Genomic DNA, 21,229 nt, shown 5'->3' on the forward strand with positions numbered 1-21,229 from the left:
GTCATCTAGTGCTGCTATAACAGAAATACCACAAGTGGACAGCTTTAACAAAGAGACATTCATTCTCTCACAGTCTAGGAGGCTAGAAGTCCAATTTTCAGAGCATTAGCTCCAGGGGAAGGCCTTCTCTCTCTGTCAGCCTTGGAGGAAGGTCCTTCTCATCAATCTTCCCCTGGACTAGGAGCCTCTCATGTGCAGGAACCCTAGGTCCAAAGGACATGCTCTGCTCCCCGTGCTTCCTTCTTGGTGGTATGAGGTCCTTAACTCTCTGCTTGCTTCCCTTTCCTTTTATCTCTTGTAAGATAAAAGGTGGTGCAGGCCACATCACAGGGAAACTCCCTTTACATTGGATCAGGGATGTGACCTGAGCAAGGGTGTTATATCCCACCCTAATCCTGTTTAACCACAGGCAGAGATTATGATTTATAACACACAGGATAATCACAAAATGGAGGACAACCACGCAATACTGGGAATCATGGCTGAACCAAGTTGACACATGTTTCGGGGGGGTCACAATTCAATCCACAACAAAAAAAATCATGAAAATACACCAGAATCTTGAATCCAATGACATTTTAAACCTCTTTCACCATCTATCTAAATTTGCACGGAGAGTTCAGAGAACTGTCCAGGAAGAATGCTGCTACGAAGGGTGATGGGAAGAAATTCTACACAGGGACACCTTTTTATAGCATGCATTTCATGACCACATTCATCTGGTTCTTAAGGATGAGGAAAATAGGGCATTCACGGCTAAGCTCCTTCATACTGAGAGAAGTATAAACAGGGGGACTAGGAGCTCAGACTCAGGAGCCAGTCTATCTAGATTCTTCTCCCAGCTCCGCCATTTCCTAGGTTGGATAAGGTTCTAAATCTCTCTGCCTTGGTGTCCTCATCCATAAAATTGAGATAATAATAGTACCTGCCTCACTGGGCTTAGGTGATTTAATATATGTAAAGCACTTAGAGCAGTGGCCAAAGAAAACCAAAAAAAGCAGTGGCTAGCATACACTAAACGTTCTAGATATATTAGAGTTTCTGTTATTATTCATTTATTTCTCACTTATGTTAAGGACATGGTACCTCATATATAGTGGACATTGTGGTTGGCTTCCCAACATCCACTTCACCTCCTTCCACTGTGCTGCAACCACGCGAAAGTGGGGAGGCTGTGGGCTGGGGCTGCACTCTGACCCTGGCCCCAGCCCAGGAGTACGTCCTGAATCTATGTACCATATACTGTACCAGAAGCAGACCACCAGATACCCACCAGAAACAACGACGACAGATTAATACAGGTAGCACCTGACCTACGATGGGGTTCCATTCTAACAACTCAGGATAAGTCGGTAAGTCAAATACCTTTTTTTTTTTTTCTGTTTTCATTATTATTGCCTTTTATTATCAGCATCTATTCATCTCATCTTAATTTGTCTTTGGGGGTCAGCACAAGAATGATAATATCAACCAATTATGCACTGCAAAACTGTATGTAGTACATATTACTAACGATAAGATGTAAAAAAAAAGACGGTCATAAGCGCATCTTGTTGTAACTCGAATACATCGTAAGTTGGGGACTACATGCATAGATGGTGGGGTAAGGAGGGTGAATAAACAGCAGTGAGAACAATGCCAGGGCACAGGCATCCACAGGCTAGAGGAGAGAAAGAGAAATTGGCTGGGAATTTTGGTTGGGTTATAAGTTTGAGAAAATGAATCTCAACTCACAAACAGGGGACGAGTTAGATATGGGTGGTGACTGTAAAAGCGAAAAGAAACAAAACTCCTTACCCACACAGTCCTCATCATCTGGTCCCCGCTCACTCCTGCAGCCTTATCCCTCCCCCTACACCTGCTATGGCCCACTGTGGTCCATGCTCACTGGCCTTTGTATTCCACAAGGCATTCCAAATTCCTTCCCACCTGTTATGGACTGAATTTTGTCCCCTAAAAAGACATATTGAAGTCCTAATCGCTATACCTGGAAACGTGACCTTGTTTGCGGAAACAGGGCCTTTCTTTGAAGATGCTATCAGCTCAATTAAAGAGGAAGACAAACACGGAGACAAAGCCATTCACAGGAAGGCACCACGTGAAGATACATCTAAAAACAAAAAAACACCATTTCTGTTGAGTCAATCCCGACTCACAGCGACCCTAGGACAGAGCAGAACTGCCCCATAGGGTTTCCAAGGAGCAGCTGGTGGTTTCAAACTGTCGATCTTTTGGTTAGCAACCTGAGCTCTTAACCACTGCACCACCAGGGATCCAAAGATACGGCTGCAAGCAGCAAAAGAATGCCAAGGATTGCCGGCAACCACTAGAAACTAGCAGAGGGGTATGGAACAGCTAGCTCCTTTCAGGGCCTCAGAAGGAGTCAGCATGGTCAACACACTGATTTGGACTTCTGGCCTCCAGAACTGAGAGGAAAAATTTCAGTTCTTAAAAGCCACTCACTTTGTTGTACTTTGTTACTTCAGCCCTAAGAAACTAAGATACCACCCAGGGGCCTTTGTACTCACGGCTAACTCAACTCAGGACACTCCTCTCAGCTCTGGAGAGGCTGGCTCCTTCTCATCCATCAGGTCTCGGATCAAATGCCCTGTCCTGGAGAGACCTTCCCCAACCATTCTAAGATAAGGGCCCCTTCCTCAGTGGAGCCCTGTTACATCACCTTGTTTATTTCCTTAAAAGCGCTTACCACCATCTGAAATGATTTTGTTTATGTGTTTGTCTACTTGTTTATTGTTCTGTCTCCCCACTAGGATCTAAATGCCCTGAGGAGAGGAACCACGCACGCTGGTTTTGTTCAAGACAGAAAAACAAAGTATAAGAGGGAGAAAGAGCAATGACCAATTTGATCTCCTCCACTGTGGCCCCATCCCCTGGAAGTGAAATTGATACATGGTGATGACTCATCCCTGGCGGCTTCCTAGGCTCTACTGTGTATAAACACTGTATGTTGCTCCGTGTTAGTCCAAAGGATTAAGGCACATAAATTTTCGGTAATTAACATGTCATAATTTGCAAGTTTATAAAGGTAAAAAGCATTATTTTCATTTGTTCAGAGCCTACCAAAAATGAACAGAGGTCCATAACTATTCCTGACACATACTAGGCTTTCAAAAAATACTACTGGGAGGGAGGGAGGGAAGGAGGGAGGAAGGAAAGGGGAAGAGGAGACAGCAAAAAGCTTAGTGTTGGTCAAGAAATATGGAGGCAGGGGCTAGAGGTCTAAGGGGGAAGGACTGCGTGAAGGTCACATGTGTACTGTATTTGTTTGACATCTTAGACATTGCTTGCCCTCTGTCTCTTTGGTGTTCATTCCTGCTCCCTCCTTTCCTCTCCCTGCTTCTTACTCTTCTTCTATGCCTTTTCTTCTCTCATAAACGTCCAAACTACAGAACTGAATTGCATTTGTTGCCGTACTTATTGAAATAAATGTTAAGTTTCCAGTGCTTAACTTCAGAAGCAAGTGATCTGACTATATGTCTCGTCGACATTTTGGTCTGCAATAGTTCTCTCACCAGATTGTAGCAGCAGTCACTGTTTATGTCATCAGGCCTTAGAAGCCTTCCAGGATGAGTGCACCAGCCCCACTGTCAGATGTACTCCCAAGGGAGTGGGATACACACCAGAGGGGATCCATGTGGCCAGAGCTCAAGACTCATGTTTCACTAAAATAGCTGTATCACTGCCATCTGAAGATTAATTTACCAAGACAACGTACACAGAAAACAAGTAAGGTGTCTTATCAAGTACTTAACGACAAAATTAACATTAATTTCTAGAACCTAACTTGAAACATGTTCTTCATGAACACAGTAAGTGTTCCGGAATTTCCATTCTTCGCAATGTTATCCATAATTTGTTATGATCCACACAGTCGAATGCCTTTGCATAGTCAATGAAAATCAGGTAAACATCTTTCTGGTATTCTCTGCTTTCAGCCAGGATCCATCTGACATCAGCAATGATAGCCCTGGTTCCATGTCCTCTTCTGAATCCGGCTTGAATTTCTGGCTGTGCTCTGTTCACGTACTGTTGTAACTGCTTTTGAATGATCTTCAGCAAAATTCTACTTGCATGTGGTATTAATAATATTGTTCAATAATTTCTGCATTCCACTGGATCTCCTTTCTTTGGAATGGATGCAATGAAAGCTGGACAATGAATAAGGAAGACCGAAAAAGAACTGATGCCTTTGAATTATGGAGTTGGCCAAGAATACTGAATATACCATGGACTACTAGAAGAATGAACGAATCTGTCTTGGAAGAAGTACAGCCAGAATGCTCACTAGAAAGCAAGGATGGCGAGGCTTTGCCTCATATACTAGGACATGTACCAGGAGGGATCAGTCCCTGGAGAAGGATGGCATGATTGGTAAGGTAGAGGTCAGGGAAGAAGACGAAGACCCTCAATGAAATGGACTGACACAGTGGCTGCAACTATGAGCTCAAACATAGCAATGACTGTGAAGATGGTGGAGTAATGAACAGTGTTTTATTCTGTTGTGCACTGGGTCGCTATGAGTCGGAATTGACTTGACGGCCCTAACAACAACTTGAAACTTGTTTTTACCTAAATGCACAAACTACCTTGGGTTCCAGCAAACAATCCAGTCTAGAATTTTATTTTTTTTAAACTCCAAAGCCATTTAAGCAAAATTACAACTGCTTTATGTTATCAAAATTTACCAATTAGCTATAACATTTCTGATCAGCGCCTGATCTCTAAAATCTACATAATACTGCAAAAACTCAACTGCAAAAAGACAAATAACCCAATCAAAAAATGGGCAAAAGATATGAACAGACACTTCACTAAAGACGACATTCCGGTAGCTAACAGATATATGAGGAAATGTTCACGATCATTAGCCATTGGAGAAATGCAGGTCAAAACTACAATGAGATTTCATCTCACTCCAACAAGGCTGGCATTAATCCAAAAAACACAAAATAATAAATGTTGGAGAGGCTGTAGAGAGATTGTAACACTTCTACACTGCTGGTGGAAATGTCAAATGGTACAGCCACTTTGGAAATCGATTTGGCACTTCCTTAAAAAGCTAAAATAGAACTACCATACGATCCAGCAATCCCACTCCTTGGAATATATCCTAGAGAAATAAGAGCCTTTACATAAACAGATTTATGCACACCCATGTTTACTGCAGCACTGTTTACAATAGCAAAAAGATGGAAGCAACCAAGGTGCCCACCAATGGATGAATGGATAAATTATGGTATATTCACACAATGGAATACTATGCATCGATAAAGAACAGTGAGGAATCTGTGAAACATTTCATAACATGGAGGAACCTGGAAGGCATTATGGTGAGTGAAATTAGTCAATTGCAAAACGACAAATACTGTATAAGACCACTATTATAAGAACTTGAGAAATAGTTTAAACTGAGATGAAAACATTCTTTTGTGGTTATGAGAGGAGGGAGGGAGAGATGGTGGGAAAGGGATATTCACTAATTAGATAGTAGATAAGAACTACTTTAGGTGAAGGGAAAGACAGCACACAGTACAGGGGAGGTCAGCACAATTGGACTAAACCAAAAACAAAGACGTTTCCTGAATAAACTGAATGCTTCGAAGGCCAGCGTAGCAGGGGCAGGGGCCTGGGGACCATGGTTTCAGGGGACACCTAAGTGAACTGGCATAATAAAATCTATTAAGAAAACATTCTGCATTCCACTTTTAAGAGTGGCATCTGAGGTCTTAAACACTAGCAAGCAGCCATCTAAGATACATCAATTGGTCTCAACCCAGCTGGGTCAAAGGAGAATGAAGAACACCAAGGTCACAAGGTAATTATGAGCCCAAGAGACAAAAAGGGCCACATGAACCAGCAACTACATCATCCTGAGACCAGAAGAACTAGATGGTGCCCGGCTACAACTGATGACTGCCCTGACAGGGAACACAACAGAGAACCCCTGAGGGAGCAGGAAAGCCGTGGGATGCAGACCCCAAATTCTCATAAGAGCAGACTTAATGGTCTGACTGAGACTGGAAGGACCCCGGTGGTCATGTCCCCCAGACCTTCTGTTGGCCCAGGACAAGAACCATTCCCGAAACCAATTCTTCAGACATGGATTGGACTGGACAATGGGTTGGAGAGGGACACTGGTGAGGAGTGAGCTTCTTGGATCAGGTGGACGCTTGAGACTATGTTGGCATCTCCGGTCTGGAGGGGAGATGAGAGGGTGGAGGGGGTTAGAGGCTGGCGAAAAGGACACGAAAAGAGAAAGTGGAGGGAGACAGCAGGCTGTCTCATTTGGGGGAGAGTAACTGGGAGTGTGTAGCAAGGTGTATATGGGTTTTTGTGTGAGAGGCTGACTTGATTTATAAACTTTCACTTAAAGCATAATAAAAATTATTTAAAAAGAAAAAAAATTACTGGGAAGTTTTAAATAAGTTAATTTTATCTTTAATGGGCAATGTCTCTGAGAAAATTTTTTGTTACAGGGGATATTATTTCCAGAAAATACAGCAGAAAGTTACATAGGAAGGAGTAATCACTGGACTTGCCTCCAACTATCTATGTGAATAACATTTTGTGTCCATATCAGTCTCCATTTTGGACACTCTCACTTTGTGCCTGAGTTTTTCGTCTGATAATTCTTGGGCTAGTCCCTTGAAGTAAGTGTTCTTTTCACCAATATGTCCATGCCTCCCTATAATTTCCCGTGCCACGGCACACCCAATCTAAGGAAAAGATAGAGAGAACAGAACTCAAAAGGTGAAGGTAATAATTTGACAAAGAATGCGGAGGCCAGGCTGGGGGGTGAGGCAGCTCAGGTCCACCTGGTCATTCAGGGACCCTGACTCCTTCCTCCATTTTGTTGCAGTCCCCTAGGGTGTTGGCAGTGTCCATACAATCCACACAGACTCAAATCCACATCCACACTTCCATGCAAGAGAAGAAGGAAAGACCAAAAGTGGAGAGAAAATAAGTTTAAGTGGCACAGCAGTCACACACAATCATTAATCTCACATTCCATGAGTGAGGGAGAACCTAGTTGCATGGCCATCCCTAGCTACAAGGGAGGATGAGAAATACAGCCTCTGCTGTGCAGCCAGGCCCCCAGCTAAGACTTCTTTACCATGGAAAGGAGGAGAATAAGTACAAAAGGAAGAGAAAAAGGAGCAGGCACAGGAAAAGAGTGAAAGTACAGACGATAATGCTGATAGCTGTTAAAAAGTTATTGTGCATTTTCTATGTGTTTGGTCCTGGGCTAAGACTTCATAAGGGTTATCTAAAGGAATCCATAACACAACCCTATGAAGTGAATATTATTATTATCCTCATTTTACCATGATACTTCTATAAGTTTAATTTAAAAGTCACTTGGAGCCCTTCATAAATTTTCATGTAAATCAACGCATAGTGGCTCACAGCCATAAGACCATCCCTCTGATGCCATAAGCAAGGGTCAAGTGGAAACCCCTCTGCCCATCCCCACACTTTGATCCCAAGAGAGTCAAGAGGAAGCCTCAGAATTCTGCAGGCTCCTGATAAGACTCCACCCACCAGTCCCGACAATCAACAGCCTCACCCTGGGGTCAGCAGAACAAAGCTCATCACGTCCTTTATCCCTGTTTGTCAGTAGCCACAGGAAGCCAGGTCTTCCAGGGCATCTCTTATCCCCTTACCATGCGTTTCAGGCCACTTCCTGACCCAGAACCACTAGCCCATATGGAACCTTTGTGAGAATTAGAAAAAGTCACCCTACCATTTATCAGAAAATTGTTGTAATAAAACACAGATGCCGTTCAGTCGATGCCAACTCAAAACGACCCTACAGGACAGAGTAGAACTGCCTCCATATGGTTTCCAAGGAGCAGCTGGTAAATTCAAACTGCTGATCTTCTGGTTAGCAGCCAAATGCTTAACCACTGTACCTCCAGACCCCCAAAGTACAATCATGAGGACTACAATATGAATGGTACCCCCAAGAGGTATGCAATCACAACCTGCACAACAGTATTCAATATTTTTCTTTAAAATGCTGGCCCCATCTACTCATTCCCATCTCATGAAACCTTTCACTCTGCCCTCTGGAACTCATGGTCTGTCATTACCCAAGTCCTCTACCAGTTCAACCTTTCAGCTGAATGCCCTTCACCTTCCTGTTCTGATTCTCCTCTAAGGGCTTCACTTGCAGCCCTCTCAAAGCATTTTCTCTTCTAAGCCCACTGTGTCTTAGAGTACAGTAGGTGTGTTCTTGCATTCTCCCTCCCGCCTCCCTCACTGTGCACCCACACTAGCTCTAAATGTCATACCATCACCCACTTCCTGTCCTTACTGCAGTCTAACACCAAACTCCCACTCCTGACAGATGTTGGCATCTGACTCACTGTCGTTCTCCCAGTAGCACTCTTGCCATCATTCTTGATGATTTCAATATACTTTAAGTCCAGTCCACTACAGAGCCTTCAAGGTGGTCAACGGCTGCAATCTCTACAATACCAAGGATACATAGGGCAGATGGAACAAGCTATGTTCCTTGCAGCTGTGAATGACTCAAGGCTGTAACTGATAACCCTCATGTCCACTCCCTCCCCACATTCTAGGTGCTCAACCAGCACATCAGTCAATCCAGAATGCACGCTTGGTGGGGTAACACAGGCCTTCATCCCCAGGTGCTGGAGCCACCGGGATGATGGAGTTGGCTCATGCTCGCTCATGAGAGCTGACTGGTAAGTTTTCAGGTTGTTAAACATATCCATTAATAATCGTATGTAGATCAGATTTAATAGTAAGTAAATTATAGACTTCTTCATTACATTTATTATATTATGTTAATTTATTATTTTTTGAAGTTTCATTATCTATAATAAAAAACAAATTAAAATTAAATAAATTACACTGAAAATAAAGGTAATAAAAACTCAACATGTCCTAATTATTTTACTATGTTTCAATATCATCTGTGGAGCCCTGGTGGTGCAGCAGTTAAGAGCTTAGCTGCTAATCAAAAGGTCAGTGGTTGAAATCCACCAGCCATTCCCTGGGACCCTATGGGGCAGTTCTACTCTGTCCTATAGGGTCGCTCTGAGTTGAAATCAACTCAACGGCAATGGGTTAGTATTATCTACGCTCCCGAGGTTATTTACGTCCATTGAATCTGTGTGGCAGAAGCCCTAGATAATGATGGGCTACTGGACATCTCACCTCTATGTTCAGTGCCATTATGTTGGTAGATTAACATCAGTCATGGTGGACGTTGTAGCGAATACTACAAATCAGAGCCTGATTGTTTTGTTGATTTTCTAGACTTAGCGTGATGGAGAAATTGTTGTTTTGAATTAAATTTGAAACTGTGTTGAGCTTGTAGTTGTTACATTGTAAACAGCACAGGAAAGTGAAGAGATATTATTCTTATACAACTATCATCTGATTGAACAAAGAAATCTCTCGCGTCGTTAATGAAGCTCTGCTATGCAGCACCAAAGCTGAAGGAGGCTTCAGTCTAACGAGTACGATCTGTACAGTTTACGAGAAACAATTCCATAGTACCTCACGGATCAGATTTAATAAAATAAATGTATTTGGAAAGCAGCAGATTGGGATGCAACTCCATATGCCTAATCATGTTAAACTGAATCCATAAATGGACTGAAACCACACAAGAGTTTCGCAAACATCAACGAAAGTGCTGTCTGAGAATCAATGGCTATGTGGAATTTAGAATAGATCGTTGTCTATTTTACTATTATTGGCAAATTGTGTACTACATATCCTTTACATCCATAAAATTTATAGCAACCCTCAGCCCGTATTTATGCTCATACATTCCCTTTTCGGAGGGCTGGTCCTTGAGCATTTATCAGACCACCGCTAGCTGGAACCTTCACTTGCTTTACCCTCTTTGAGGAGCAATTGCTGCAATTGTCCTTACACACACATCACTGGACAAGGAAGCTCCAAGACACGCTCCAGTGAACTCCCTAGGTTCCACGTGTGCTCTTTCTCCCCACACTAGGTAGAAGTACCTCTAGCTCCTCATGGTAATCACGATGAATTATCCCTGCCCATATGAAAACTCGTTCATTACCTGTTGGTTCATGGCATCAAAAGCTATAGCCAGGGGCACAGCCTCTGGTTCAAGGGAACCTTCACTGTGTTCCCTGGTGTAAGCATTTCTCCTCCCCAGCCCTGGTCACCAGTTGCAGGGATGAAAAGCACGAACTGCACAAGCATACCACTAGAAGCACGTACGGGGACACGGGTGGTTCAGTGCTGGACTTCTCGCCTTCCACGTGGGAAACTCAGGTTCCATTCCTGGCCAACGCACCTCAGTGCAGCCACCACCCATCTGTCAGTGGAGGCCTGCATGTTGCTCTGATGCTGAACAGGTTTCAGCCAAGCTTCTGGTCTAACATGAATTAGGAAGAAAGGCCTAAAGATCTACTTCAGGATATCAGCCAACGAAAACCCTATGAATCACAATGGTCTGATCCACAGTGGATCATGGGGATGGTGCAGGACCAGGCAGCATTTCAGTCCATTGCGCATGGAGTCAGGGGCCGATTAGGTTGCAGCTAATAAACAACAACAACACTAGAGGGGATGGTGAGAGAGGCTATACCTGGTGCCCTGGATGACAGTGGTCCAACACCAAGCTTGTGCCTTAGCTGGTCTTTGACAGACCACTTCATCATTCTACTAGGCCAGCTGTTACCAGGTGATCTAATGTACGTGGGACCATGTGCCCCCTCCTTCACTATGAAATGGAGCTCTTGGCCTGAGTGATGTTACCCAGGATCCCACGCTGGTCTATCAGACATTCTGCACGCTCTCAGGTGGTGGTGTGGGCTGACACAAGTTACTGTCAGACTGCAGGAGCTGGTTGGTAAACAAAACTTAGGTCCATGGAATGAGCAAAGGGGCAACACACTCACCATTTCCAATTTTCCTCCAGTCATTCTCTAAGCTGACTCCAACCAAGCTTTCACTCCCACTTAACTGCTGGCCTTCACCAAAACTGCTCTTGTCACCGTCACCAACGACTTACACGACACAATTCAATATCCAACGTTTGTTTCTCAGGCTTCATCTTATTCAACCTATCAGCAAAATTTGATGTTTCCTCTTCCTTGAAATACTGGGTGTCCCGGGTTTCCACAACACCATAATCTTTTGTTATTTCTCCTACCACAAAGGCCTCTACTTCTCAATCTCCTTTTTTGGTTCCTCCTCCTCCAATCCATTCTCTGGGTACCCCAGAGCTCAGTCCTTGGACCTCTTTTCTGTCTCTACCCTCTTTCTTGGTTATGGGAACCAGTCTCGCAACTTTAAATACCATCCCAGACACCTTATAAACCCCCTGAGTTTTATACTCACATATCTAGCTGACAGTCAGCATCTTGTTACATGTTTAATAGGCATCTCAAACTTAGCATATCTAAAACTGAGTAACTGATCTCCTACCAAAAACCTCATTCTTTCAATTGGTCAGGACAAAAAACTTGGAAGTCATCTGTAATTCTTCTCTTTCTCATGTTTTTGTTGTCAGGTGCCATTGAGTCAGTTCCAATTCACAGCTACCCCATGCACAACAGAATGAAACACTGCCCGGTCCTGTGCCATCCTCACAGTCACTGTTATACTTGAACTCATTGTTGCAGCCACTGTGTCAGTCTAGCTCCTTGAGGGTCTTCCTCTTTTTCTCTGACCCTCTACTTTACCAAGCATGATGTCCTTCTCCAGAAGTCCCTCCTGATAACACATCCAAAGTACATGAGATGAAGTCTTGCCATCTTCGCTTCTCAGGAGCATTCTGGCTGTACTTCTTCCAAGACAGATTTATTTATTCTTCTGACCTCCATGGTATACTAAATATTTGTCACCAACACCATAATTCAAAAGCACCAACTCTTCTTTGGTCTTCCTTATTCATTGTTCAGCTTTCACATGCATAGGAGGCGATTGAAAACACCATGGCTTGGGTCAGGTGCACCTTAGTCCTCAAAGTGACATGTTTATTTTTTAACATTTTAAAGAGATCTCTTGCAGCAGATTTGCCCAGTGCAATGCGTCATCTGATTTCTTGACTGCTGCTTCCAAGGGCGTTGATTGTGGATCCAAGCAAAAGAAAATTCTTGACAACTTCAATCTATTCTCCATTTATCATGATGTTGCTTATTGGTCCAGTTGTGAGGATTTTTGTTTTCTTTATGTTGATATGCAATCTATACTGAAGGCCGTAGTGTTTAATCTTCATCAGTAAGTGCTTCAAGTCACTTTCAGCAAGCAAAATTGTGTCATCTTCGTATCGCAGGTTGTTACTGAGCCTTCCTCCAATCCTGATGATCCATTCTTCTTCATATAGTCCTGCTTCTCAGATTACTTTGCTCAACATACAGACTGAATAAGTATGGTGAAAGAATACAACCCTGATGCACACCTTTCCTGAGTTCAAACCACACAGTGTCCCTTTGTTCTATTCTAACGACTGCCTCTTGATCTGTGTACAGGTGTCTCCAGAGTACAATTAAGTGTTCTGGAACTCCCATTCTTTGCTGTGTTATCCATCATTTGTTATGATCCACACAGTCAAATGCATTTTCATAGTCAATAAAACAAAGGTAAACATCTTTCTGGAATTCTCTGCTTTCAGCCAAGATCCATCTTATATCAGCAATGATATCCCTCGTTCCACATCCTCTTCTGAATCCGGCTTGAATTTCTGGGAGTTCCCCGTCGACATACTGCTGCAGCCGCTTTTGAATATCTTCAACAAAATGTTACTTGCTTGTGATACTCATGATATTGTTCGATCGTTTCTGCACTCTGCTGAATGACCTTTCTTTGAAATGGGCACAAACACGGATCTCTTCCACTCAGTTGGCCAGGTTGCCATCTTCCAAGTTTCTCAGCCTAGACCAGTGAGCACCTCAGTGTTGCATCTGTTTGTTGAAAACAGCTCAGCTGGTATTCCGTCAATTCCTGGAGCGTCATCTTTCACCAACACCTTCAATGCAGCCTGGACTCCTTCCTTCAGTGCCACTGGTTCTTGATCATATGCTACCATTCTCACCTCTCACCCTCCTTTTCTGGGTCGTCCCTCCCTCATTAACATAAACTCACTGCCTAGTAAAGTTCCTATCTAATATTTTGAGTTGCTGTTGTCACTTTGATCCCATATAGATAGTTCTTAAAAGAGCACAATGCTCAAGGCATTTTTTACTAGTTAAGCTAAACTACTGTTTAGTTTAAAGATGATTTCTGGGGATATTTTTGGTTTAAGGTTTAAAGACTATCTTGAGGCAATAGTTTCAGGGGTTCATCCAGCCTCCATGGTTCCAGAAAGTCTGGAGTCCAAGGCTGTAATCTTTATGGAAGCAGATTGCTACATCTTTCTCTCATGGAGCGTCTGCTGGGTTTCGACTGGAAACCTTTTGGTTAGCAGCCAAGCCCTTATCCACTGTGCCACCAGGTATCCTTGTGTAAAGACTACAGTCTAGAAAACCCTATGGAGCAGTTCTGCTCTGTCACAGGGGTTGCTAATGGCACACAAGAAAAACAAGTGTGGCTTACCTGGCCATCTACTCAAAATTGTAAACTCCTCCCTGGTCCGAATTCCCTACTCCTTTCCTGATTTATTTTTTCCACAGCATTTGTCATCTTCTAAAATACTATATATTTTACTTTTTAGCATTTCTCCTAAACACTAGGATATAAATTCCACAAGAGCAAGGATATTGGTCTATGTGGTTCACAGCATAGTCTTGGGACTAAAAAAAACTGTCTAAACCAAAAAAAATCAGACCCATTGCCATCAATTCTGACTCACAGAGACCCTACAGGACAGGGGAGAACTGCTGCATGGGGTTTCTAAGGGGCACCTGGTGAATTCAAACTGCCGACCTTTTGGTTAGCAGCCGCAGCACTTAATCGCTATGTCACCAGGGTTTCCAAAAAAGTGCCTAGTAGTTCCTAAAAACCAGCTGCCATCAAGTCAGTTCCAACTCAAGGTGACCCACATGTGCCAGAGTAGAACTGTGCTCCACAGGGTTTTCATGGCTGAATTTTCCAAAAATAGACTGTCAGCCCTTTCTTCGAGGCACCTGGTTGGACTCGAGCCTTCAACCTTTCTGTTAGCTACCAAGCACGTTAACTGTTTGCACCATCCAGGGGCTCCTGGCACTTCACAGGCACTCATTAAATATTTGTCCAGTTAAAAAATCACTCCAGATTCTTTAACGGCTGAGTTTTCCGTAGCTAACTGTACATTTTCCCACTTGTAAAAAGGACTGCTTCATTTTTTTAGATGCTCCTTTTAAGTATGAGAACTTAATTAAATAAAAAAGTATAAGAACAAAATGACATTAGATCTATTTTAGCAGTGAGAAACCAAGACCTAAAAAGATGGCCTAACAGTTTAACTTATTTAGATTCCTGGTCTGAAGTGCCAAGGGAAAAAGAACGTTTTTCCACAGCTCTGTGAGGCTCCTCAAAGCCAGGAAGTCAGCAAAGAGGTGCTGACTGACTACAGCCACCTGAGCTCCCTGCGATCCGAGGCTCTTAAAAAACCTGGAAAATAAACCAGCTTCGCAGTACATTTGTGTACGAAACTAAAAGTCATCTTTGATTAGAGGTATACACGCACAATTTCCCGTCCTTCACTGTAATCTAAAACGTCACGTGTTCTAGTTTTTTTGCCAGTGATTTCTCCCGCGAGACACAAAAAAGAATGGAAGGTGCTCTTTTCAGGGAGCAGAGGATGAGTTCCAAATTGCGAATCTTCTGTTGGCAGAGAATTACCACAGAGACGGCAGGTAATTAGGAACATAAATCGCTTCTCGCTGCTACAACTACCTATCATTTGTTTCCCAAATATTTTTGTCATCTGGCAAAGGGCTGCACCCTTCATTCCTTCCTGTGAAGTCATCAAGGGAGATACATGTCTAAACGTTACTCGAGGCACAGAACAGCCTGCGCGGGCCCGGCAGTTTCACCGGTCCCCGCTGCACATTCTGCACCGCAGTCTCCAACTTCAGGCCCTGGATTCTGCACCATAAATGGAGAAATGTGTCCTTCTGCAGCAGTACTTGGAACCTAACGGCATGAATTCTGATTTTAGTTCCAGCTGAAAAGCGACGCACTCTACCTAACACTGGACACAAACTTTCAGAGACAGGAATCTCTCTTCAAGCACTTTGTAAGAAGCGCGTCTTCTGGCTGAGTTCGCGGCTCACCCACGCCAAGGACACTAAGCCAAAGCCTTTGTGATGGAGCAGGCAACATGCCGGACGCGAATCAATGCCGCACAGTCATGGGCTGCTTCCCACAGATTTGCTGAATCCAGTGTTTGAGAATAAAATATGAATTAACTTTCTTATCACTTTTGCAAGGGAGCTGGCCGGGGCTAGAGTTCAGTCTGTGCCCTTAGAAGGGAGCAAGCTGGACTGGCCCACGCAGAGCCTCAGCCTACAAGGGGGCTTCAGCAACATCTTAGTTCGACCCCCCTGACTCAGCCAGGCACAGACATGCACACACAAGTAAAAAGGCACACCGAACTCTTTCCATCACAGGTCAGTGCTTCTCATTAAAAAAAAAAAAAAAATACTATGAGATTCTGAAATGAGATCACCTTTACACCTTTAATCCCATGGGTCTTGTCTACACTGGCCCCTACAGGCATTCTAATCAGAACCACTGAGCAACTGTCTTATGTCTTCCCGCTACCTCCAAGTTACCATTAATTTAGGTAGACCAACCAATGAACTAAAACCCCGTGGCCATCGAGTTGATTCTAACTTATATCAACCCACAGTACAGAGGAGAACTGCCCCCATGGGGTTTCCAAGGCTGTAAATCTTTATGGAGGCAGACTGCCACACCTTTCCACTGGCGGGCTTGAACCTCCAACTTTGGGTTAGCAGCCGAGTGCTTAAGCAGTATGTCACCAGGGCTCCTTGCCCATGAACTAGATATGCTAAAATCCCTGGCAATATCCTTTCTAGAGAACTAAGAAAAAGCTCCTCAGTCTGAAACTTTTGCTCAAATGGGTATTTATTTCTATGAGTCAGAATCGACTCAACACCAACGGGTTTGGTTTGGTTTTTTGGTTAGTTGTATTAAATAATATTAAATAAACATTGTTCTTTCAATTCATTTTTCTCATGTTCATTAATGAAAACCAGAAACGAAACTACTCCATTTTCCCTTCAGAAAAATAAAACCAATAATAGAACAGTAAGTCAACATAGAACATTTTTATCAAAATATAATTCCTTGACCTTTCTTCAGCTCTTAATTATCCACCCCAATGATGGATCACAGAAGTTTACAAATCATGCATATATTTGACTTTGAGGTTTTTCTTTTGATATTTATATTTCAAAGTGGATGTCCACATTGTTTCCTAAAAAATAAAATTAAACTATTAGGATCTGCTTCCCAAAAACTAGAAAATATGCCAAATACCCTATTCTGCCTTCCTGCAACCTGGTCCGTAAGATTAAAGAGCATTGCCTCAAAATACAAAGCCAGGCACGTGCTTTCAGGATAATTACATGTCTTGGTTTTGGGAAGTTTTTTTTTTGCTACAGACTGTTATCAGTAGTTAGCGTGTATTCAGGCATTCTCAACCATTCTTTCTGTTTTCTTCACGAAATCTCCAGTTCAAGAGTCTCGAGAGAAAAATTCCAAGATTTTGGTGCTTAGAATGGGTCTCCCAGGTAACCAGCAGCTCTTGCAGAAAGCTAACTTAGCTGGGCTTGCTTCCACACGAGAGTGCGATGCATTACCACAGGCGCACGGAAACTATCTCAAACATCTTCTCCATTTCTCGCTTTCACCAAGGCTGCCACACTACTATTACGGCTTTAGACACCATTTTACTTTAAAATAATTTCTAGCACAGAGGGCAACTTATGAAAGAGGAAAACTTTAAACATAAAATATTTTTTTACTACTAAAAAAAACTTTTAAAAAATGTTTAATAAAGATATAAAATATAAATAACCTATAGGTAGCATTTTTCTACCGGCAGGTAGGTATTACTTTCATTTATAAGGAGAAATGGCAGGAAATAGTAATGATGGAAGGAAAACGTAACACTGCTACTAATGACTGCTCACTTTTACAATTAAAATTTTAAATATTCACACACAATAACGAAGAAATAAAAACAAATTTCTAGGCTTCGAAGATTTTAAAAGGCTGAATTAGACTTGGGAAGGAGAGATAAAATGAGAGGGTACATATGAATGTTAGCAGCCCTGGTGGCCAGTGGGTAAGCACTCGATGCTAACCAAAAGGTTGGCTGTTCGAATCCACCAGCCACTCCCTGGAAACCCTATGGGGCAGTTCTACTCTGTCCTATAGGGTCGGTATGAGTCAGAATCAACTCAACAACGGATGAGTGTATATGAGTGTTAAGGGTGGGGCGGGTGGTCACAGATGACAAGGTCCTTTCCCCACTCCATACCTGTACCTTCTCTGTTTTCAAATGTTTAACACTGCCTTTCTCCAGGCAGGGAGGGAGCCTTCAGAGCTGCTGCAAAGATCCCCAGCCTGACCTTAGGCAGGGTCCCACTCCCTGCAGACAGCAGACTGGAGACCCCACCCTGCCACTTCCCTTAGAGGCCATACACCCCCCAGGAGAATTTCATCAGTGGCCTGGGCTCTCTTCCGTTCTCATCTCAGATTCTTGTCAAGTGTACCTAAACCCGCAACACGACTTTCTACTACAAACTGCTCCAGAATTTTCCCCTTCATTATTCCTAAAGCTTCTGAAATTACACTTCCAGAAGCTTAGTTAATTGAGAGGGCTGTAATTCTACCTGATAAATGTTTAACACCTATGTTCCCTTCCGCCTTAGTACATTCCACTTACCTTTCTACCCATGGAAAATATAAATAAAATATGAATTAAACAGTGACCAAAAAGGTCAGTAGTTCGAATTCACCAGCCGCCCCTTGGAAACCCTATGGGGCAGTTCTACTCTGTCCTATAGGGTCAGTATGAGTTGGAATCAACTTGAAGACAATGGGTTCGGTTTGGTTTTACACTCTGAATATCCTGAGATATAATTTTTTCATCGTGTCCTTTCTATTATGCATTGTGGTATAAAAGAAAAATGTATCACGCAACAGAGATTTCTTATTTTTTATTATAATTTTTTAAGTTATCATTTACCAAATAATATGGCCATAATTACTGCATTTTTATTGTGCTCTAGTTTATGTAGAATGCTTTTAGTTTAAAAAGCATTTCCATGCACACTGCCTTCCAACAATTCTATGTCCGTATAGTGGAGTTCAGGAAGATGACTTCATTCTGGCAAACAGTATCAGAACTTGACCTAGGTCTCCTAGCTCCAAGCCCTTCACACCACCAAAATGTCCGTACCTAGAAAAATTCCCAGAGTTTTCTTCTAAGTTCACCACAAAAATCTGCAAAGAAAATGTGGTGTGTCAAAATGTCACAATAACTAATTTCGTAAAAGTAGAAAGTCAAGCATTAACTTTTAAGAGATAAAAGTTACTTGAATTTTACCTCATCTCTAATTTTCTACAACTGTTGATAAGAACTGGCCTGTATGGAGAGACTAATCAATTATGAAATCGCACCTCAGGTGGATGGCTTTTCTTACTGATTCTATACCTGATTATAAGAGTTACCATATACAGATATTGATCACTAAATCATATCGTAATGCCGATCAAATAAGCGCTGTTGCAGCTACAGCTGCAAAATATATTTTTTAAAATACACAAAGAGTAAGCTTCAATTATCTTCTTTCGTTTCTAATAAAAGTTACTTCCTACAAAAGTGATGTTCGAAATACACTTTCTAAGCAATAAATGAGCTCTGAAAACGTCATCCCTCGCAGCGTCCTAACTGTAGAGAAATGAAGTAACTTTTGCGCACAATCTAAACTATTGACAGTTACTTATACTTTGTGACCCAAAGAAAAGAATAGAAGCCCATTGTGTTTTGAGTAAGGAGAATCTTTACCTCTGGAAAAAGTTAGTAATTGAGTTTTATACTGCCCCGAGTACATCTGCTGCTTTCTCAAAGAGCTCTGGCATCTAATTAAATCCCAATTATTGAGAATTTTGCTCAGACTTAGGGTTTCACCGAGGGGGAACCGTGGTGCCAAGTGGGGTGAATAAGGCACCTGCTGGCCAATCAGCTCCCGGATCGAGCTCAGTTTCTTAGGCGAGGAGGGACTCTGGGGTACGAGGGAAAGACGCAGCAGTTGTGTTTTAAAGTAGCAATTATCTCCATGCAAAAGCACGCCACGTCTTTTCTCTTTAGGGAAGAAGTATCCCTTACTGTCCCCACGTGAAAACCTCAGTCTCTGGCTCTCCCTGCCCTTGAGCCCCGTGCAGCTTTGCACCCCGCCTTCCAGCAGCCCCGGAGGATCTGGGGGGCCCTTCCCCGGCCGGGGACGCAGAGCAACAACAATAGCAGGCCGGGAACGGCGCCCCGATCCCACGCCGTCCGCACCGTGCGTCCGGATCAGGGGAGCGCACGCCCTACATCCCGGCCCCCAGCCGGCGAGGCCCCAGGGACTCTGATCCCACGCTGCCCGCACCGTGCGCCCGGATCGGGGGAGCGCACGCCCTACACCCCGGCCCCCAGCCGGCGAGGCCCCAGGGACCCCAATCCCACGATGCCCGCACCGTGCGCCCGGATCGGGGGAGCGCACGCCCTACACCCCGGCCCCCAGCCGGCGAGGCCCCAGGGACCCCGATCCCACAATGCCCGCACCGTGCGTCCGGATCAGGGGAGCGCACGCCCCATAACCCGGCCCCCAGCCGGCGAGGCCCCAGGGACCCCGATCCCACTCTGTCCGCACCGTGCGTCCGGATCGGGGGAGCGCACGCCCCATAACCTGTGCCCCCCGCCGGCGAGGCCCCAGGGACCCCGATGCCACGCTGCCCGCACCGTGCGCCCGGATCGGGGGAGCGCACGCCCCATAACCCGGCCCCCCGCCGGCGAGGCCCCAGGGACCCCGATCCCACGCTGCCCGCACCGTGCGTCCGGATCGGGGGAGCGCACGCCCCATAGCCCGGCACCCCGCCGGCGAGGCCCCAGGGACCCCGATCCCACGCCGCCCGCACCGTGCGCCCGGATCGGGGGAGCGCACGCCCCATAATCCGGCCCCCCGCCGGCGAGGCCCCAGGGACGCAGCCTGCAGCGTGAGCGCTCGTTCGGCTTCGCGGGGTCGGGCGACGCGGGGCCGAGGCGCGAAGCCGCAGCGAGCAGGAAAACGCTCGGACGTCGGCCGCCTTCCTGGCGAAGCCCCATCCTCTCCGCCCCCAGCGCCCCGAGCGCCGACACGTCACTGCGCCCCTGCACTCGCTCGGGCGGCTCCGCTCCTCCCCAGTCCCGGCACTCACCATCCGAGCCGAGCGCGGCCGCTGCAGTCCCGGAGGCCGTCCGACCCCCGCCGGGCACAGCCCGAGCCTCCCGCGCCGCCGCCCCGCCGCCCCGCCGCGGCCGCAGCCTCAGTTACCGGCTGTTGGACTTGGGATGCGGCTTTGGATGCAGCCAGGCGAGGGGGCGGCCGGTTCTCCTTCAGGGCTCTGTGATTGGTGGGGCTGGGACCGTGCCGAGAGCCCATTGGTCGCCTGGCCTGTCTGTTTCCCTGCGGCTGCCTGACCTGGGCCAGCCGCGAGGCGGAGGGGGCCCGCCAGGCGCCCGCCCCGCCCCCCAATGCTCGGCATTCCAGAGCGGCCACGTGACCGGCTCCGAGCGCCCTCGGGGAACGTAGGCGGGAGGGGCGCTCCGCTGGCGCTTCCTCAGCCCAACGCCCAACGTCGGAAACCGACGCCCTGGTGCCTGCACGTGTGGGGGAGGAGGCTGCGGGAAGGGCGCTCCCGGAGAGCGTCCATCCCTTAGCTCTGCAGACCGATCCTGCCTACGGGGTGGGGACAGGGGGACGGTGTCCTCGTTCCTCAGAACATCAGCTGCCTCAGACCTGACAGTGATTTCACACACATTTCTGAGGCAACGTTTCAAGTTTGTCTCTTTACCAAGAGCAAGACCCTCAAGGAGCTGGATTGACATAGTGGCTGCAACAATGGGCTCAAACACAGCAATTTGTGAGGATGGTACAGCCCGGAGCACTGTTTCATTCTGTTGTCTGTGGGGTCGCCGGGAGTCAGAACCGACTGGATAGCACCTAACAAGTTTACCCAGAAGCTCAATTTTTTTTTTCCCCTGTGCCTT

General features: G+C 45.2%; 1 protein-coding gene across 5 annotated transcripts in view; it reads right to left on the reverse strand.

The window, feature by feature from the left end:
- ARHGEF10 (Rho guanine nucleotide exchange factor 10) overlaps positions 1-20,480 on the reverse strand; it is a 178,707-nt gene extending 158,227 nt beyond the window's left edge. For all 5 annotated transcript variants that reach the window (XM_010591875.3, XM_010591874.3, XM_010591873.3 and 2 more), the window contains exon 1: positions 20,398-20,480. The gene's annotated coding sequence lies outside the window, so the exon portion shown is untranslated. The remainder of the gene's footprint in view (positions 1-20,397) is intronic.
- Between the last annotated feature and the right edge of the window lie 749 nt (positions 20,481-21,229).

This window comes from Loxodonta africana, chromosome 12 (assembly GCF_030014295.1).
Source record: "Loxodonta africana isolate mLoxAfr1 chromosome 12, mLoxAfr1.hap2, whole genome shotgun sequence".
NCBI lineage: Eukaryota > Metazoa > Chordata > Mammalia > Proboscidea > Elephantidae > Loxodonta > Loxodonta africana.